The following is a 21,486-nucleotide window of genomic DNA, read 5'->3' as shown; positions in this document are numbered from 1 at the left end:
GACGACACGGGCCCTTGTATGAGGGCAGTTTTTCTTTCAAGTTTTTTTTTCTGCTGCTGCTTCTACCTTCTCCCTTCCTCCAACGGCACTCGTGCCAAGATGTAGGGAAAAAGGGAGAAAAAGCGATCGTAGTAAACCATTATTATGATTTTTGTCGCCTACAACTCTGTTTATGCTTCCACAGTCGGAGGAACTGGTTGCTGAGTTACTGCTCCCTACATACAAAAGCATAGTCACCCATACCACTTAAGTGAGTATCCTTTAGCTTTACAGCAGTGGCTCTCACGGGAACTCACGCCGAACTTCAACCACTTTAACCGGATCTCTCCCTCTCTGTTTATGTTTAGGTTTTCCTTTGAGTCCACACACGGGCTTGTGTGGTTTTTCTTTTTCCCTGGGTGGATTCAGGGTGTTGATTTTTTTTCGTTACGAACCGAAATCGAAAGTGTGATAATTTGGCTGTTTATGTTGTTCTTGCACTGCTGACAGGAGGGAACTCTCCCTAGCGCTAGAAGGGAACTCAGCGAACAATCGAACCGTATCAAATCGAGTGAAGTTTAGGTTATTTTTTTCGTAGTTCGTTCGTTCTGTTTTTCCTATAATAGGTTCCTACTACATCTTTGCCACCGGAGTGTGTGGGTCAGTAGCATTGAACTTGGAACTTGGAATTTGGTTTCCAGAAGCAGACGACGGACTGCCACAGTTGCTCCTAATCGAGGGGAAGCGATTGGTGGTTTGAACGTCAATGCTTCATCCAGCCCATACTGGAGCAATCATCGATGGAGATGTCAATGTGGGCTCACATCGTGATGACAAATGTCTGTTTCCGACGAATTTGGATGCGTTTCAAGTGATGCAAACTGTTGTATAGCAGTTTCTTCTAAACAATGAAAAAAATAACGATTCAAAAATTAAATTAGAAGGCTTAGATACATACTACTTTTTTTATGATTCAATTCTTATATTTTATCCTTAATTTTTTACTCTTCCAAAAACTTCAATGGAACTCTTATTAAAGTTTTTCATAGGGACTCTTAAAGATATTGTAGAAAAGCTGTCAATTTCTTTTACCCGTTGCACATAGCTTTCTAAAATTTTGAAAGGAACCGTTAAACTGATTTTACTTTTAACGAGAACTATAAAACATTTTGTAGTTCAAATTCATAATAACAATTCTCAAGATCACAAGAATAACAATGAAGCTGGAAACGAAAAAAACTCTATGGCTTTAATGCTTTCCTCATGGAGTAGAACAAAACGACTTTGAGAAGCACTATTCACTAACAACTATGCAGAAAGATGAATCTGAATTTAAATAGATATTAGTTCTAAATTCATAATTTCCTTTTTAAAATTCAATTACCGCAGAAAACTTAAAAATATGTTAGCAAAATTATTTTAATCTGAAAAATCACGAAATATAGCTTGAAATATGAAGAATCGTTCGGAACAGTTAACTTCAAATCCATCTTTTTAGCACTTTTACCCCTTTGACTCTGAGAACTTCAAATAGTTAACGAAATCTTTTGCATAAATAAAGGATGTCGTTATTTTTTTATGCATTTAGGAATCATTTGTCATCTGAGTTATGATGATCGATTTGAAGATGTGATTTTAAAATTAAGTCTTTTTCTACTATACAGGCCGGTGCGAAGGATCCATGGGGGGAAGGAGCTTTAATTTAGTTAAAAATAACAACAATAACAAAAATACAAAATGAACCTGCAAATGGATTTTCTAACATCATTTTCTTATTCAAAATTATCACACAAACTCTAAAATAATAATGATAAATTAATCTTCCAAACAAATCACATTAAAAGTTTCATAACATCGATATTTTCGGTAAGTCATTGGTAAAATTTTCAAAATGATCTTTCTCATTCTGAACTAAAAATATGCTTCGAAATGAATTGTAAGCAGTGTAGTTTTGAAATTAGAAATAAATATTCTCAAGACGCAGATTTAAAAAAAAAATTGAATTCTAAAATAAATGTCAGATAAGGTAAAAAATTAACCATGATAAATTGTTAGGAGCATAATAATTGTAATTTATTATTCATCTTAATGTCGCCAGCAGGGCAGTGGAGATCTTTTATCTCAGCCTTATGCCTCGGTCAATCGGCGTTGGACCTTTTTGTACGTATGTTTAATTACATTTCCTTGCTTCATTTTCAACTGGGTTGATTGAAAAAACCGCTGTAGTGTTTCAAATTTGAAAATAAAATCAATCGCGATTTGAAATGTCAATTTTTAATAAGAAAAAAACAAAAAAAAATATGTTTTTGGAACACCAATTATTTTGAATTTAAAAACATAGACGAAATTATTAAAAATATTCCCAAAAATAAAAATAGTTTGACTTTAAAATTCGATGAGTTTATTTAAAAATTGAAATGAAAACTGTACAATAAAATTTGTTAAATTCGTTTGAAAGTTGAAAAAATGTTAAGATTAGTAAACAAGTTTTTTACCATTTAAGAAGGATTTTTTTTTTCAATTAACGCATCTAACCATTATAAAAACATATTTTAAGAATTCAATTGATAACTCAATGGAGAAGCATTTTGGTGCTTGAATTTTAATAATTAATTGATAGGTAGTAGCGTTCTAAGCTTGAATATTTTGTCAAATTTTAACTGTCACATTTATTTTTTGTGATATGGGGTTTTAGAATGTGTCAGTTTTAAGTGAAATCAATCATTAAACAACTGATAACTGATCAACTATCAAACCTATATTTAAGAAAAATTGGACTCGGATTTTGTTCCTTCAAATAAGGATTAATATTTTAATGATGATCATCTTCAAAATCAAAATTCAACAGTTTTTAAAAATTTTGGAAAATATGATTAGGTTCAAGTTTTTTGACATTACTGCAAGAACTCTAGAAAAAATCTTGATTTCATTCAATAAATTTGTTGAAATCTGCCAAATGATGAGAATAATGCTTTAAAAAATATCAAATATTCAATTTGATTTTAAACCTTTTTAATAATTCGATAAATAATTTTGTTAGAAAACTTCTAAAACTTTTTTCGTAGAACCTCAAATTACTTTAAGTCTTTAAGAAAATTGATAATTGATATAAAACCTTTTTATATAATATGTAATTTTTTGTTTTAAAAAGTGCAGAACTTTCTTAAATAATTTGACCATATTTTCAAAATTCATTGCAGTAGTTTGTTAAGGATTGTTCAAAAAAGATGGTGGACGTTGAAACACAACTAGATAAACAAATCAAGAAATAATAAATTTTAAGGCATTCAAGTTTTATCCAAATTTGAAACAAACAACATAGATTTGAAATATCCAGAAAGTGCTCTAACCAGAGACCATCTTTTTACAACACAGCTTTCGTGAAAGATTTCAAATTATTTTCAATCTCATGCTGGAAATTTTAAAGCTAATGAGTCCTTTTATTCAAGTTCTCGAAATTCAAATTGAGCTAGAAATAATATTAATAATTCCAAAAATGCGCATTAAACACGGAAGTTGATTTCTAAAACCATTCTATTACTTATGACCATAACACAAACACGAAAAAATAGAAAAAAATACTGATACTATTCAAAACAAATCAGATTTGACGTTTCGAATCAATGCCATTTCCAGCAAGTCATAAATACAATGACGTTACTTGATAAATAAATTTCAGCTATTAAGTTTACATCAATATTTTAATATTTCTGAAACTCTAGAAAAATAAATCGAAATAAATTTTCGATTAAACCAGAAACCAAAGCTTCTGACATAAGAATCACATAAATGAACAACATCAATTAAAACTCAGATTAAAAAAAATCTTATCCGAATTCTAAAGTAAATTTCCGATCAGGTAAGAAAATAATAATGAAAAAATTTTTTTCAGAAAAACTATAATAAATTTTGTTTATTAATCATCTTTATTTACATTACTTTTCTTCATTTTCAATTGAATCTTTATTTAAAAAAAATCCTCTGAAATATTTTGAATTTCAAGAAATAATCCAACGTGATTTGAATTGTGAATTTAAGAGATTTTTTTCGAAACACATACTTGAAATAAGATGAAATGCTATTCAAAGAAGAAGAACAATTTTACTTTAAGAGTGCCAGTGAGCAAAATCAGAATTAAAATAATTTTTCATATTTAAATTCTTCCAGTTATTAAAGAAAAATTTAAAAAAAATGTCATTTCACAATAATAACTTCAAATATGTTTAAAACAACATTTTAAATTTATCATTGAAAGCTTTTTCTGACAAAGTACAGGTTGTAAAATGGATGATTTCTTGTATTATCAACTCGAAACTGATAAAAATAAAAACAACGAATTTGAAGAATTGTTGTAAATATTAAAAATACAAAGCAAATACTAGTTTAATTGACTTAACGCAATAAAATTTTGCTTTTTCGTTACTATTTCTACTAGCTACTAAAAAAAATTAACGATTCAAAAAAGGTTATTTAAAGTATTAAAATGAGTGAAACGTTTATAAATTTTCAAATGCAGGTTTAATAGTTAAAAACTTTAGGTATCAGATATTTTGTCGCCATTGAAATTTTGGGTCCTAGAAAGGACAAAAGGTAGGAACATAGATTTTCTAATCAAAAATTTGAAGGTTACATTTTCAAAACACAAAATTCACCATTGATGATCTAACAAATTTACAAGAAAGAAAAAAAATTAATTCATATTTTGTTTAAAAATTAAGTATATTTATAATTATGGAATGATGATGATAAGGATGTTGACAATAATGAATGATCCAAAAAAAAAAATCACAGTTCAGACAAAATTGGAAGATTAAATCATTTAATCATTACAAGCGTTTCTGACACTACTGAAAAAAATTATAAAAATATTTTTATTTCGTTTTAAAGAAATTGTTCAAGCCTTAATTTGATTTTTGCTTTAAAATTATAATTCAATTTTATTTTTATTGCTGAATTAATAATTAATAATTAATTTTGATGTTTTGGAAAGTTTAAAATCGATTTGAAACCTTAATTAAGATTTTTTTATGTTTTAAAGTTTTATCAAAAAAGTTTTCTTAGATAATTTTTACTTATTTTCAAAAGTGATTTCAAAATCAAAGCTGTTTGACAGAAAATCAATTGCAAATTTAAGTTCAGGGCACCCTATTCAATCAAAATTAGCTCTTACATTATTTGCTCCTCTGAAATGTGAATTTTGTGGCCTTGAGCATTTTATCAAAACCCTTCAAAATATGGAGTGAAGCATTCAGAAGAATGAGAAACAAAAAATTCAATTGAGGCTTTAATTGGTTTCTTGAGGAATAGTTCATATCAGCATAAAATTTTAATGACAATAACTACTTTTATAATCAAAGTGATTAAATGGACACTAGTTTTAAGTTTTTATTTAGCTAATTCTGTTTATTACCGTGAGTATCCAACACCTGTAACATGGTAATCAAGTTGTGATGTGTAAAATAAATATTCAAATTAATGAACTTTTAAGTTGGTTGATTTGAAATTTTGAACATGTTCAGTTACACTTCTTAGAAAAAAATTCATTTTATACATGAGGTGGGATTTTGTGTGTCAGAACTTGAGCTTCAAAACAAAAGGCTAACGAAATTGCAAATCGAAGTCATTATATTAAAAATTAATTTCGAGTCGTGAACTTAAAATAAAGTCGTAAAATGAAATATCTTGGTCCTAGAGTGATTTAAGAGAAAATTCCGCCAAAGGCGAGCTTATTTTCTAACATGTATGTTAACACTTATTGGGATCAAGTTATTTCCTGTTAAGTTCATTTCATATACTAAAAATTTTAATTTAAAAAAAAATTTCGTGGGAGGGATAAAATTTACTTCAAAGTGAATACTATTAGGCCAAAACGTTTGAAGGAAATTTAAAACATTCAAGCTGAGTGAAAATTTAAAAAAAATCTTGTGTGTTTTGTTTGTCAATCTTCAGAAGAAAAGTTGTTCAAGGCCACTCGATCTGGGGCAGGAAGACTGAAAAAAAGGAAAAAAATGTTAAAACGTAAAATTTCTTATCAATCTACCGACCAGTACGAAGGTTCAAATTTTACTTTCTTATATAGTGATTTACAATAAAAAAAAATTAATGCTAAATAGCACCTGTTTTGCATTCAACAATTATTTGATAAGGTTTGGTTTTGTTCTAGCACATTTTTGCAGGTTCATGTGTTGAGACTTATAATCATAATTGTTTGATTAATGGTTTTTATAAAAATAGTCAAAATAACAGAATTAGATTTTTGGTATATGGACAGCTGAACAACATTTTTATATAGTTCAATATTTATGTCTGTTTACAACAGAGTTGTCAAACTGACATTGGATTATCTAGCTGGTTTCGATGTTTACTTTTGAAGCTGTTGCAATTTACTCATAAGACATAAATTAAGCGACTAAATAGATCGTTTTTGTATCGTTTGTCACAGAGTGTTCTCTGTGACAAATTTTCAGGGATGCTGTTTTTTTAAATCGTTCTAATTAAGAAACCGTGAAATAAATACAAAAAATTATGTATTTGAAGTGCAAAAAATATTACAAAACGATACTTACAGTTTTCTGCATTTACAAAGTTTGCAAACGATAGAGACTCAATTATAACCCTTTTAAAAGAGTCCAAAGTTAAAATGAACCGTAAATAAATCTATGTCGATCAAGAAAAGCTTTCCATGTTCGAAACAATATTGGATCATAATAAATTCAGAATCATAAATGTGAACTTTTATGAAACAAATATAATTTTGAATGAATTTATGAAAAAATCAAGACTTTCTAAGCTTCCAAATGAATTCTTTAGATCTGCAATACGATGTTAGATGAGAAAAATATGAATGAGATGAATTTGCATGTTTTTAAAAGAATGATCCCAAACTTTTGGCCGAAACACCATACAAAAGGGTGATCCCAAACTTTCGGACGATAACTTAAGTGTCTATTTGATTAATTAAAAGTACATTCTTAAATTTTTGTACAATTTTTTTATTGTGTTTTTAGAAGAAAAGAATAAGGATTCTAATGCAACTCAAATTTTGAAATTTGGTTCACCCTATCCCGAGATGATCGGATTTGAAAATTAAGTGCGATTTTTTCAAAATGTTCTTACATTAGGTTCAGTTTAAGGTACAAAACTAAAACATTATTTCTGGGCAAAATACTTCTGAAATAGCTATTGCTTATTATCTTTCAAATGAGATCAGAAGATTTGCAATATGTCTTAAGACGGATGAGATATGAACGATCAAAATGTGCATGTTTTTAACGGGTGATCCCAAATTTTTCGACCGGCAGTGCAGATACGTGTTTCCTGGTATATCTTATTTTTAAATTATTTATTTTAATAAGATTCAGCGTATCTTTTGTTCTAAATGATATTTCGATAAATGTCGAAAAAAAACTTGTACAATAACTTTAATTTTTTTTTTCTTTATTTTAAGAGACTTTCAGCCTTTGGCTGATTCGTCTCTAACTTGTCCAATAACTATGATTATGAAAATTCTACGTACATAACTACAGAAATAATCCTTCGCGCGGATCATCCAATTGATGCGAACTCATCTTAAGAAAGAAGTTTATATTTATTCTTTCATGATTTTTAGGAAAATAATTCTTCGAAGAAAGTTAATTTAGTGTTGAATCACATGTTTGTATCAAAGATGCTTAAGTTGATTGTCTTTCCGATCTAAATATTTACTTACTTCAAAAATTCAAAGAAAGTTCTCTGAGCATTTGAAGTTGAAATTATTGTTAAGGGTTGTGTAACATTAAGGAAAATGTTTGCATTTTTCTTTAAAAAACAATTCTAAAACGAAGATTTCTTGACGATTGTCGAATGAATCGTGACCAAAAATGAAAAATATGTCTGTATTTCTTGGATTATAAGCTGCTCTACTGAACAAAACGATTCAATGTTTAGTTGAGTTTAAAAAGAAGATTTATCTTATTTTTAACAAACCCTCTCATTCGAATCCTTCTGTTCAGTCAATCTCAATTCATTTCTGAGGGACGCCATTTTCCTTTCCCGACCTCATTCTTCCGTGATATAAAAAACCTTCCTCCAATCAACGTCCAGCACTCACCGAATCCTCTCTTCAGGTTCGCCTTTTTTATAAGCGAACCGGCAGTCAAAAAACCCGGAAAAACTTTCTACCCAATGGCGTCACACGATTGCGTGATATTACGCCACACCGCCATCGAGTATATAGAATTCAACGAACCACGACGAAGCGCCTCTGATGTAAACAACCTAAAAAAACGCTCAACCTCCCCGGAAAACCTAAAAACGCACGTTCTCTAAACATAAAAAAAGCCCACTCAGTTGGAATGATTCGGAGTTGGTTCGAAAAAGCAGCATAAGAGGGGGAAATCAGAATTCCCTGTTTTTGCTGTGTTTTGTTGCCGTCTGGATTTTCTCCCCCCTCAGTCGAATAAAAGGGAGAAGCTGAAGCACGAAAAAAACCCTCGTATCGCACGTTTTCCACATATAAAATAAAATAAAATAAAAATGCTTCATTCCACCGTCATGATGCGTACGTAGTCCTCCAGCCAATCGTTTTGGTGTGGTTTCTTCTGCTATATACTGGCTGGAATGATGACGAAGGGCTAGGGGTTTCGTATGTTTTTTTTCTGGCTGTTCGATCCTTCGAAGGTTTTTCTATTCTTTGAGGCAGATGAAAACGCCGAACGCAGCCGTCGTCGTCATCAGCGTTATTTTTCCCCCTTTTTATTTTTCCAGCATCGCTCGAAACATACCGAAATTGTATTTTTCTACTCATTCAAACTACCCATACAAACAGCACACATCATTTGATGTGTTTTTGTTATGAGCTACAGTCGCATTTGTCTAGCTAGGGCCGATTTAATTTAAGCGAATGGGAAAAAACACTTCCCTGGGGGATGGTTTTATCCCCCCATACCTCGACCGGATTCCACCCCACAAAAATAGCAACGTTTCGTTCGAACCACCCCGAGAGTTGCGAATGAATGAATGAATCGGAGGTTTTGGGGTGTTTTTTATATCATTACTACACACCGATAACTTTGGTGGGTCGGGGGAGATGATTGCTACTTTGCGGACTAGGGATGTTAAGATAAAGTTTTTTTTTTCGGATATTGGAAAATTGTGTTTTAACTAAAACACGAACACAAGATTGAAGTATAGTAGTAGTCCTTTAATCTTACACCTTCATGATCGAAAGATGCACCAGATTATTTAAAATGTACGAAAAAATTATTATTTTCGACTAATATATTCATATCACTTTCGGGGATTTGAAGTATATCAGAAATTTATAAACATACTTTATTAATTAACTCAAAAACAACACACATGACTTATCAAAAATGTGTAAAAATGGCTGTTCGAATTCATAAATGTGCTATCTAGCCTGAGCGTATCCTTTTTGACACCTTGATCCAGAACTGCCGTAATTTTATGACGGGTTTTTAAATGTTTTTTTATGTTTTATTGGAGTTTTAATAGAGAATTCAGAACTTTTTCTAAACAACCTAAATAGTATATTAAATAAATGCTTTATTAGCGCTTTCAGAACTACCTGAAAACAATGGGTTGAATCAAAAGACTAAGAATCTTATCATTTTCACGACCATAATAAAACACTTAAAAGCTGCCTTTGAAATGCCATAATAAAACTTTCCTTTTAGTTTTTATATTTCAAGTTTTCATTCCAGTTTTCTTGTTTTGATTTCTTTTCATGGATTTGTAGTAGTATGATTGAAGTAATGTTAAAACTTTTTTTCCCTCGGGGGCCCCCCTAAGCCGGGGGGCCCGGGGCGATTGCCCCTTTTGCCCCCCCTTTAATCCGGCCTTGCAGAAACCCTTAAGTTTGCTTTAATGATAATGAAAATGTATTCAAGTTAACATCACACAAATTAATATAAAATTTTCACTCACCCATATGATTATTTTTACCATTAATTTAACCAGTAGACCGTTTTAAAAATAAAACTATGTGGTTCAATATTTTGTAAAATTAGCTGACCCGGTAAACTTCTATTTACTTTCTACTTCATAAATCGCTGGAAAATATTTAACTTCATCTACAGGTCTTTAACTTCTTCGTGCTTTTGAATCAATTTTCATGAGAATTCTTGAAATTCCCATCTCTACTTGTTTTTGTATGGGAGCCCCCTTTCCATAAGAAGTGAAATTCACGAAGCTTTTACGCAAACTATCTTGACCCGGAAAACCCTTAGATACTAAATTTCACTTCATTCCGACCGTCCTCTTATACGTGATGGCGTTACAAAGAAAACGCCTCCATTTTTATATAAAAGATAATAAGCCGCAACTTTTTTCACTGATCTCAAAGCAATATTTTGTTTTTATTAATATAGGAGAGTGGGGTAACGTGGGCCATGGGGATCGTGGGCCACTCTAAATATCTCAGCTGTGCGTTGAGATAAAAAAAAATCCCAATCCAACTGTTATCGTCATCGCTTTGCTTAAGCATGTTTTTCTACATGCTGTTGACGTATCAAATTCTTCTTTTATTTTAGACCTAAAGTACATAAATAAAATATGCTCATACGCTTATGATCTTAGTTTTGTCCTGTTCTTTCACGTGGAATAGGAATTTTTGATGAAACATCTCATTTTCGTAGGTGATGGAAAAAAAAATAAAGAAAGAGAGCTATCAATGAAAGAAAGAACATAAGCTGTAAATATTATGAATTTTTCGAAAAAGATACAACGGCTCACCGGCAGGACTTGAACCTGCAATCTCCGCTTCAGGTTCAAGTCCTGCCGGTGAGCCGTTGTATCTTTTTCGAAAATTTCATGATATTTACGGCTTATGTTCTTTCGTTCTCTGATAGCTTATGTTTCTTTAATTCTTCCCATCACCTACGAAAATGTGATTATTTTCAGGTACAAAGATGTACCAAAGCGATTTCATAACATCAGTATTGATGAAACATCAATAAGTCAGACAAACGCAACCAATTTGCAAATCATAGCTTGTGGGGAATCGTGGGCCACATTTTGTGGGGTATCTTGGGTGACCTATATTTTGGTGTTTTATACACATTATGAATTAAAATACGTTTTTCCTATCTGCAAAGTTTTCTTATGCCAAATAAAGAGTTGTGAAAAACAAAAATAACGAACAAAAATCCTATATAAGGAATTTTGCCGAAACGTTTTTTTAATTTCTCCAACCCTGGAGTCTAAAAAGCTTCGTTTTGGTTCCAAAATCATCCATGTTTTTTGCAGAATTTCTAAGTAAAGCTTACAAGAGAAAATTGGAACTTTTAGGTTTGTATGAGATAATTGAATATTTTGCACCGAAAAATCAATATCATTTTTGTTCCTTCTGTGAAACCGAGCCTTCTAATGGTTTTTGTGTCAATCTATAAATTCCTTAAAAGGAAATTTAATTTGCTGAGAGTGTTTTTGGGTACAAAAAGATGGATATCCATTTTGTCCTCCGTTTTAGTAGTGGAAGATATTTTAATTTATTTATTTTAAAATCAACAGATCATATATTCATTCAAATGATATTATAAAATTAAGAGACTAACTACAAATACAAATCTACACTAAACTTGGAACACCAAGATTCTTCTTCGGAATACATCCCTCGAAACGTCCTAATCAAAATGTTCTGAGAAGCAGTTGAAAGTCTTAAGGACGCAAGAGTTGGCCCCGTAATTGTTTAGTTGAAGAGGAACGAAGAGCTGAAGATCCCGAACCTCGAGGTCGGACGCTAAGTGGAGGAACTTCCAAAAGTGCGGGAGAGTCGATTCTTGATGAAAGCAGATCAGCGACGAAATACTCACAAGCGACGGGCATGCAGGGTGTCGATCAGGCGGCAACGGCTTTCGTAGCTGGGAAGTCAAAAATAGTCTTGCCAGTTTAAGTGTAGAATGGCATAAATACCTTAAAAAACGTCATCGAATGGCTTTGATGGGATCAGAACCGTTTGGACAAAATGGGCACCAAACCGCAGAAGGATATTCAAAGATCAATTGAACCAAACTACAGTAAAGACTCTTCAGGCAGTAGATGCCCTTAAAGTCCTTCGTCATTCGGAATAGAAGACCCAGGCTTCTGAAGGCCTTGTCAACGATATAGTTGGTATAAGTCTTAAAATCCAGCCGCACGTCAAGACTCACACCAAGATCTTTCACGTGTTGCGTTCGAGAGATTACATCGTTTCCAAGGAAATCAACGGCTGAGAACGGGCGCCGTATTACTGCGCATTTACTACGGTTTAAAGGTATGTAGGCGATTGGCATCACATTAGGAGGCAAAGAAGTTAAACTGGTTCTGCAGGAAGTTCGGGGGAATCTTCGGGGCCATTTATAGAGTAGAACAGTTTCAAGTCGTTGGCATATGCTTTTTTTTTGGTCCATCGAGAAGTTGCAGCACGTCATTGAAGTAGACTTTAGGGACTTTAGGCTAACAACCTACTGCTCCCGATTTGAAATTGTTACGGAATCCGAAAGAAATGACCGACCTGGAACTTTGGCGACGACTTTTAGCATGAAAACACGGACACGAATTGGAACTTGGAATGTTTTAACCCTTGCCCAACAAGGCAAACTGGAACAACTTGCTAGAGAGGCTAGCCGCCTCAAGATTGAAATTCTGGGACTGAGCGAAGTCCGTTGGCCTAATACTGGAGAACACAAGACACAATCCGGGCAAGTCCTGCTTTACTCTGGCATACGAGGAGAACATGCTACTCGGGAACGAGGAGTTGGTCTCCTGTTAAGCCCGCAGGCCTACGCGGCCCTCATTAGATGGGAACCGATAAACGAAAGAATAATCGTAGCCAGATTTAGAACACGGGTTAGAAACCTTACAATGGTCCAGTGTTATGCGCCAACTGACGTTGCCGACTTGCAGGAGAAAGAGCAGTTTTACAGTCAACTGAACAGCGTGGTTGGGAGAATTCCGAAGGGTGACATTCAAATCCATTTGGGCGACTTCAACGCAAAGATTGGCTCCGACAATCAGGACCTTGAGCGCATCATGGGGCGCCATGGCCTAGGACAGATGAGCGAAAACGGAGAGCTGTTTGTAGAATTTTGTGGCAACAACAACATGGTGATCGGTGGATCGCTCTTCCCCCATCGACCAGCACATAAGGTCACTTGGGTATCCCGAGATGGCCGAACAGAAAATCAAATTGACCACATCTGCATCAGCCGAAAATGGAGAAGGAGCCTTCTTGATGTCCGCAACAAGCGAAGCGCAGACATTGCATCTGACCATCACCTCGTCCTTGGCGAGATACGACTGAGAGTTGCACGTGTCCAACGGCGCGAGGAGAAAGTCGGGTGTCGATACGACGTCCGCCGGTTGGAGAATCCAGAGGTGAAAAGGGCATACGTTGAACAGCTAGAATCCCGAGCCTCGGAGCTGCCGACAGACGGAACAGTCGAAGAACAGTGGTGTGGAATCAAGAATGCCTTTATCACGACGAGCCATGGTACTCTCGGTAAAGTTTGTGGAAGAAGGAGTGAATGGATGTCGGATGAAACTTGGAGGATGGTCGATGATCGGAGAAAGGCGAAAGTCGGAATTGAGCAGGCATGTACCGGGTCAGCCAAAGCAGCCGCCCGCTTACGATATGCGGAGCTGGAAAAGGCAGTTAAACGAGCTTGTAGACGAGACAAGAGAACCTGGACAAACTCCCTAGCCGAAGAGGGAGAAAGAGCCGCCGCCAATGGAGATATCCGATTACTTTATGACATTTCTCGCCGCCTCAGTGGTGCAAGGACTAATGCGAGAATGCCGCTAAAAGACCGAGCAGGTCATTTATTGACCGATCGAACAGATCAGCTCAAACGATGGACTGAGCACTTCGAACAACTCTTCCGAGTCACGAATAGCGATGGCCAACAGAATCTGCAGCTCGAAGCGCCAACAGTAAGTCGCATAAATGGCGTCAACTCGGAAGCGCCTTCGCTGGCTGAAATAGAAGCGGCAATCAAAAACATGAAATCCAACAAAGCACCTGGGATCGATTGCATCCCTGCTGAAATGCTGAAAGCCGACCCTGCCCTATCAGCACAAATGTTGCACCGTCTTTTCGCTGACATCTGGGATACTGCAACATTCCCGGCCGACTGGATGCAGGGTATCCTCGTAAAGGTCCCGAAGAAAGGAGACCTGACAGAGTGCGGTAACTGGCGAGGCATAACGTTGATCTGTACAACCCTCAAAGTACTCTGCAAAGTGATTCTGAACAGGATCCAGGAGAAAATAGACGCTACACTCCGACGGCAACAAGCTGGATTCCGATCTCGACGATCATGCGTGGACCACATCACAACGCTACGAATCATACTGGAACAAATCAACGAATTCCAGGACTCTCTTCTGCTGGTGTTCGTTGATTTCGAAAAAGCATTCGACCGACTTAACCATGAAAACATCTGGGCGGCTCTAAGGCGACGAGGGGTCCCAGAGAAACTAGTCCATCTCATCGAAGCACAGTATGAGGCATTTTCGTGCAAGGTCTTGCACGACGGTGTCTTGTCCGAACCAATCCCGGTAACTGCTGGCGTGAGACAAGGATGTATTCTATCACCGCTACTTTTTCTAATCGTAATGGATGAGATTCTGATTGGATCGATTGACTGTGCACCGAACCGAGGATTGCCGTGGAATCCTTCAACAATGGAGCAACTGAACGACCTTGACCTGGCTGACGATATTGTTTTGCTCGCCCAAACACAACCAGATATGCAGAGCAAACTCGACGACCTCACCGAAAGTTCCAAGGCAGCAGGTCTCAAAGTCAATGTCGGAAAGACCAAGTCGATGGAGATCAACACAGGAAATCCCTCCAGTTTCATGGTAGCTGGGCAACAAGTTGAGAAAGTGGAGTGCTTCCAATATCTTGGTAGCCAGATTACGCCTGATGGTGGTACCAGAAAAGACATCGAAACACGGATCAGAAAGGCCCGATTTGCGTTTGCGAGTCTCCGAAACATCTGGCGGTCACGCCAGATCTCTCTACGAACAAAAATCCGATTCTTCAACTCAAACGTCAAATCCGTATTGCTGTACGGGTGCGAAACTTGGTGCACATATGCGGTAACGACGCGAAAACTGCAAGTATTTGTAAACCGCTGCCTGCGGAATATCATCCGCGCTTGGTGGCCTGGCAACTGGATCTCGAATGAGGAACTACATCGCCGGTGTCATCAAAGGGCGCTAGAAATCGAGATTCGGGAACGTAAGTGGAGATGGATTGGGCACACGCTGCGAAGAGATGAAAACGAGATTTGCAGAGAGGCGCTAGATTGGAATCCAGAAGGTCATCGAAGAAGAGGCAGACCCAGAAATTCGTGGCGGCGAAGCCTAGCCGCTGAAATCCGAACTGTCGACGAGAATCTTGACTGGGACCAGGTGAAGACGCTGGCTCCGGATCGTCAACAGTGGAGGTCTTTTACCACGGCCCTATGCACCGGAGGATCGGCGCGGGATCATTAAGTAAGTAAGTATTGAAGTAGATCAGGAATACTATTGGCCTTAGATGACTTTCCTAAGGCGCGCCTGATGAAGCTGAGAACTGCTTCTAAAAACCAGTTGAGTGTAACTGCGGAACCAGCCAAGAAGAGATCCACAAAATCCTAAACGTTCGAGCTTTCCGATAGCAATATCACGGTTCACCTTGTCGAATGCGGCAGACAGATCGGTATAGATGGCATCAGTTTGAGATTTCTTAGCAAAACTATCATGCACAAACGAGGCAAAGGTCAGTAAGTTAGTTGTAGTTGATCGTTGAGGCATATATCCATGGTGGTCGTTGGTGAAGTTATGCTTGCTAAATTATGACTTGGTCAAGCGAAGCTTGGAAGATAAGCCTCACAGAAGTCAGCTAAAAGTCATAAAACGCTTCAGGAAGGTAGCTGGTATCCCATCCGGGCCCGTAGAGAAAGAGTTTTTGAGCTTAGTGGCTGCTTAGTAGTGTATCCTCGACAGTAATACCATTTAAAAGGCCCAGTGGTAAACCACTCCTGATAGCATAATCCAGTTGATCGTCGGTTATTGAAGATGTATCAAAGATGCTCGAGCCTCGAGTATTTATTGGCAAAGAGATCGCAGATTCCGGAGTCAGAGTTCGCCATGATGCTATAAAGGAACCTGTAGGACGGTGTTCCAGGTTCATTCCGCTGATTCTTTACGTGATTCTCGAAGGATTTTGGGCTAGTTTTTAGGTTTTGCTGAATCCGGCTAAGATGGTTTTGATAGCAACGTTGACTGGCTATTTTATAAGCGGAGTTGAATTTGCGATATTCTTCCTTGGTATGCGGAAATTTGTGCTTGTTGTAATTTGTCGCTTTCAGTTGTCGTAAGGCTGCCGTAGCTCATAGAGTCCGAGGACTAGCATTGGCGGTGCGTTTCGGCACATGACGGTCGATTACGTAGTTGAGGATGTGCGAGAAAGTTTCGGCTTCAGCATTAGGGTTTGCTAGTTCGAGCTCGTATTCTTAGTCTATGATGGCCAGTACGCGAGAAATGATATCGAAATCGGCGTTCTTGTAATCTAAGTAGAAGGGTGTGAGTTTATCAGCGGGGGTACACAATCTAGAGATATCGAATGTAACCAGTAAAGTCGGGTGATGTGTGACTACTTTAACTAGCGGTGCAGGTGCTGATTTGATAGTTGGGAAACGGAACCCGTCATTGACGAAGCAAAGATCAACGTCGACGATTATGTCATCTTCTGGAGTGCAGAAAGAGCTTATTTTAGAGATACAGCGTGAGAATGATTTAGCCCTAGCTGACTCTAGTAACATCTCTCGATCGATCAGGAGGCAAATATACTACGCCAACGTGAATCTTCCGGTGGCCGAGTTCGATGCGGAACCACACAAGCTCAAGACTATGCCAAGATTCATCATCGATTGACGATTAGCAAAGCTCTGAATTTGAACCTAATGGCATGTAACACCCCACCACCTGTGGTCATTTTGCTGTTTCGGGGGCTTCGGTTGCAACGAAACATTGAATAATCGGGTCCAAAGATCTAGTTGAAGAGAGTGCGATCGTTCGACCATGTTTCGGTGAAGGTGATAATATCGTAGAAGGAACATGAAGTAGCGAGCAGATAATCAGTCACGCAAAAATTGATACCACCGACATTCTGACAGTAGATGTTGATGAAATCAAGCGATTCTGATGCCGATCTGTCACTGAAATGGTGAATACCGTCACGCGGAGGAAGGCAGTCAGGAACAACCTACTTGCCTGGTAGAACAGGCTGGAGAACCCCTACGCCACAGACGAACTCAGGACCGGGACGACTGGTGACGCTGGCAGGAATCAGCTAGACTGAGTCGAAGGGCACAGGGGTCTCCATGAGGCTCGATACGTTGCGTCCCGGTGATGAGAACTCAGTACCAGTTGTGATGATCTTGGGGTGCGATGTAGAACATACTTTGACACAACTCTAGAACTCAGTACGTCTCAGTGGTCGAGCAGTTAGCGTGGTAAGACGGTAATCGCTGGTCCACTGATGGCATGGGTTCGATTCCCATCTCGGTACTGGGTGTTAAATGTTAATCTTAAGTTATCAGTCTGTAAAGCCAAAATCGGCTAAGACGGTGTATGTCTTTGAAAAAAAAAGAACTTATCATGTAATTAGAGCCAAATGTGGCAGGTGATGTTATTTAGATAAAAAGTAGGGGAAAGGTTTCCTAAATGGGCCTATCGGGTTAAATGCGCCTACGGCCGTTTGACGAAATAGCTGACAAGACAACATATCTGCATTTTGAGGGTGATACGCTATGAACATAAGGCAAGAAAGAATTTTATGAATAGACCAACTATAGAAAATTTGGAAATTCATACAAGGTTTTGGTACCTTTTGATGAAACATTTTGACTTTAAAAAATTAGACCTGAAGAAGCTCAAAACAAAAAGTTGGGTGGGTTTTGTTTCTTATTCAAATGAACCTTAAAAGTAAAACAAATTTAAGCTTTTATGATGGTTTCATAATGATGGGAAAGTGGAATAAGAGAGTGTTCTTGTATGCTCCCATCATGTTTGTAAAATGCCGCTACCCTTAAAGAACAGGTTAAATAGAATAAATATATGACTTTTATCATTAAAACTTCAAATCTAAGCTCTAATTAACATCTTAAAAGCAAATCGATGATCTCAAAACAGATTTTATAAAATTTATCTTAGGAATGAAATTCCTCCATATGACGGCAACCCTAAATTTTCTTTATTCCATAAAGTTATAAAAGACTTAGATTTTTATAAAACTTCAGCTTTGTCGTATGAAAGTTATCAGTTTCTAGCATTTCTAATTAAATTATACGAAATTATTACCAAAAAACCAGAAATTTGGCTTAAAACATAAATAGGCACGTTTACCCAGCACGGTTTGGGGTTCGGCTATTTTGACAACAGTTATAATAAAATCAATTTTTCAAAAACGGAAGGAGATTTCAACAAAAAAAAAACTACTCCAATGTATAGAAAACAGATGTCTGCTCATGTGCATATAGTTTTTGTACACATATTCGATGTAATATTTGATTTGTAGGTTTCATTGTAAATTTATTTACTAGAAGTATTAACTACGGTTGAGATTTCGGTGGAATCTGAATATAGGCAAATTTGGTAAATTCAGTTCAATGTAAAGTTTTAATAAAAAGCATTTATTAAACACGACAAGCTAAAAGTAGTAAAGCCTATGCAGCATCCCTAGTTCGTTCCGAAAATCGTTACTATAGCAACCCTAGAACCTTTTTTTTCCTTGGTCCCTATAAAATGGGGGAGTGAAGTAAAACGACCAAAACAGTACCCCAGTGGAAGGCAGAAAAAACAGATTTTCGATTTCCCAAAAACTTAACGTCAGTCGGTGATGCTGCTGGCGGGGTGATGGTGAGTGGAAAGCGGTATGATGACTATAGGAAAAGCCATCAAACCTATTCGGTTGTGGGATACTTTTTGCTAGGGGGAAGAGGGTTTGGGGTGCACCGTTTTTCCTCATACTTCTTCTAGTTTTGAGAAGAAAAAAAATGAGCGAGGGTGTACATAAGAAGGTCCTGCAAATGTTTCTTTACCGCACTTGAGGGACTACTTTTGTAGGTGGTAGTGTCTGTGTATGTGTCGAGGAAAACATAAAACGCAGTCAGTTAAAACTCCGAAGGGAGCCACCGGACGACATGGGAGGTATCACGTTGTGATTTTTTATGTTTTCAAATGGGGAGGAAATAAACCGATACACGGAAGTAAATAAGATTGTGACTAAAAGAGTGGAGCATTTGTGGGTGCGTTAACGCAATGAAGTTGGTCAGGGGCCGTTCACATACCACGTGGACAACTTAGGGGGGGGGGGGGGGGTATGGAAATGTCCACGCTTGTCCATGGAGAGGGGGATAGGGGTTTGGGTCATGTCTACGTGGACAAACATACTTTCAAAATATTTTCTAAAGGTGAATAAATATTAAGATGATTAAATCAAAATCCTAAACTAGCATACCTTTCCAGTATAAGTTTAAAGAATAAGTAGTTACTTGAAAGTAAGTAATAAATATGAGAATTAAGAAATTTAATTTTTTTTTTATTATTTTATATCAGGACATTCTTATTCGGTTTCACAAAATCAGCCATTTCTATAACAAAAAAGACAAAAAGTGGTGTTTTCTAACTATCAAATTATAGATATTTGAATTAAAAACTTTTTCAAATGTGTCCACGTGGACATCCGGGGAGGGGGGTAGGGGTTAGCCAAATGTCCACGCTTGTCCACGGAGGGGGAGGAGGGGGTTGAAAATCACATTTTTCTGTCCACGTGGTATCTGAACGGCCCCTCATGAGTAAGTTTTACAGCACGTGACTGTAGTATTACATTTCTCAAGTTAATTGAGTTAAATCAAGTCAAATCAAAATATTAACTAATACGAATGAAAAAAAATGTAGTGAGTTATGATCGAATTCTTCCTTCAATTTTAATTTTTGGAAAAAAGTCTGTTTAATACAACAATATTAGAAAGTATTAACAATTTTAAAGAAAAGCGATTAGCCATCATCCTTCAATGTTATTACCCAAAAAAATCACAAACCCGCTGATTTTGACTTCCAACCACCATTTCTAATCGACCACCGGCTACCGGCAACAGTTTCGATGCTAATCTCAAATTACAAAATAATCCCGCACTTATCATAATTCGGCACGGTATCGACATTTCAAAACAATTTCCAAAAATGGCTTTCAGCCTCATTTCGGCTCACAGAAAAAATCTTTCCTAGATGAAATGGTCGATAATTTACGTTGTGAATGGACCATGTCCACACACACGATCAGGAGAATTTCGCCCATTTCAAACTGGAAATTGACCGTCAAAAAAATGGGGGTTCTCATCGAGCCAGCATTAGGCTTGCGAACGGTTCCCTCCTGAAGGGGAAGATTGCATCTTTTTCCCAAAAACAGTATTAAATTTTTGGCCACTTCGTGTGAGGGTGGGCGCTGCAGCAATAATGGATTTTGAGGAATAAATTATGACTGGGATTAACGATTTCTGGGCAATATTCGTCTCTGGAAATGATGACGCATGTCAGCGCATTTGGAATCGGAAGCCCTTGTCCAGACAAGTTTGTCGTTCCTTCTCTGGCTGTGCGTTATCATCTTCCGGACATCTTTACGGTGCGTGATGGAAGTTTTCTGTGTGCTTGAATTTTGTTAAGACGATCGACACTTGTTCGCCGACAAACGAAAAGTGGTTCTTTTTTGTGTTGATTTTTGTGCGGCTCTCAATTATCTGTGAATCAACAGAAGAATCGACTCGTCGTCGGTCCCTATCGCAATTGTCAATGAACTTATCAACATTGTTTGGAGATCAGAAGTTTTTGGAACTTTGGAAATAATTTATGGATGTTTGTTTTGTTTTTGTATTGATCTAAATTGATGATCCATGTTTGACAAAACATTTGATTCTCTAAAACATGATTATACTTCTACTGACAATATTATTTATATTTTTTTTGTAAATACTATTTGGCAATGGAGTTGAAACATCAAATTGATGAAACTCTCGAATCATTGTGGAAAAGTTGCGCAGTTACCTGAATATTTTTGCAATTCCCTTGATGAACGCACTTTCCTTCATCGAATGAGGGTGTCAATTAGGGAACAGAATGTGTCTGGCACACCTAAGACCAAGCCCACCAATGGTTGCTAAACCTCGAATCGAGTACATTCAGCAACATATCTATCAACCCATCATCGCACCAACAGTCGCTAACTTGATTCGAGAAATAGCATTCGAGCAGTAGGTTGTTACAGGATGCGTTTATGTAGCAACCCGGTAGCAACGCAGCCGATCGTCGTTATGAGAAAATAAACAAACACAAATAGCAACCTGGATGGCAACAATAAGTGCGAAAATCAGTAAGTAGATAAAATCGCAACCAATCAAAACATCAAAAATACCGACCGAAATAGCAACGCCCGGTGGGTTTGGTCTAATGAGAATATTTATTTGGCTAGCTTAGAACAAC

General features: G+C 36.7%; 1 protein-coding gene across 12 annotated transcripts in view; it reads left to right on the top strand.

The window, feature by feature from the left end:
* LOC129747966 (whirlin) overlaps positions 1-21,486 on the top strand; it is a 427,024-nt gene that overhangs the window by 340,211 nt on the left and 65,327 nt on the right. The gene's annotated exons all lie outside the window — the stretch shown is intronic.

This window comes from Uranotaenia lowii, chromosome 2 (assembly GCF_029784155.1).
Source record: "Uranotaenia lowii strain MFRU-FL chromosome 2, ASM2978415v1, whole genome shotgun sequence".
NCBI classification, from domain to species: domain Eukaryota; kingdom Metazoa; phylum Arthropoda; class Insecta; order Diptera; family Culicidae; genus Uranotaenia; species Uranotaenia lowii.
The sequence above is the reverse complement of the archived record's forward strand: the minus strand, read 5'-3'. Positions and strand labels throughout refer to the sequence as shown.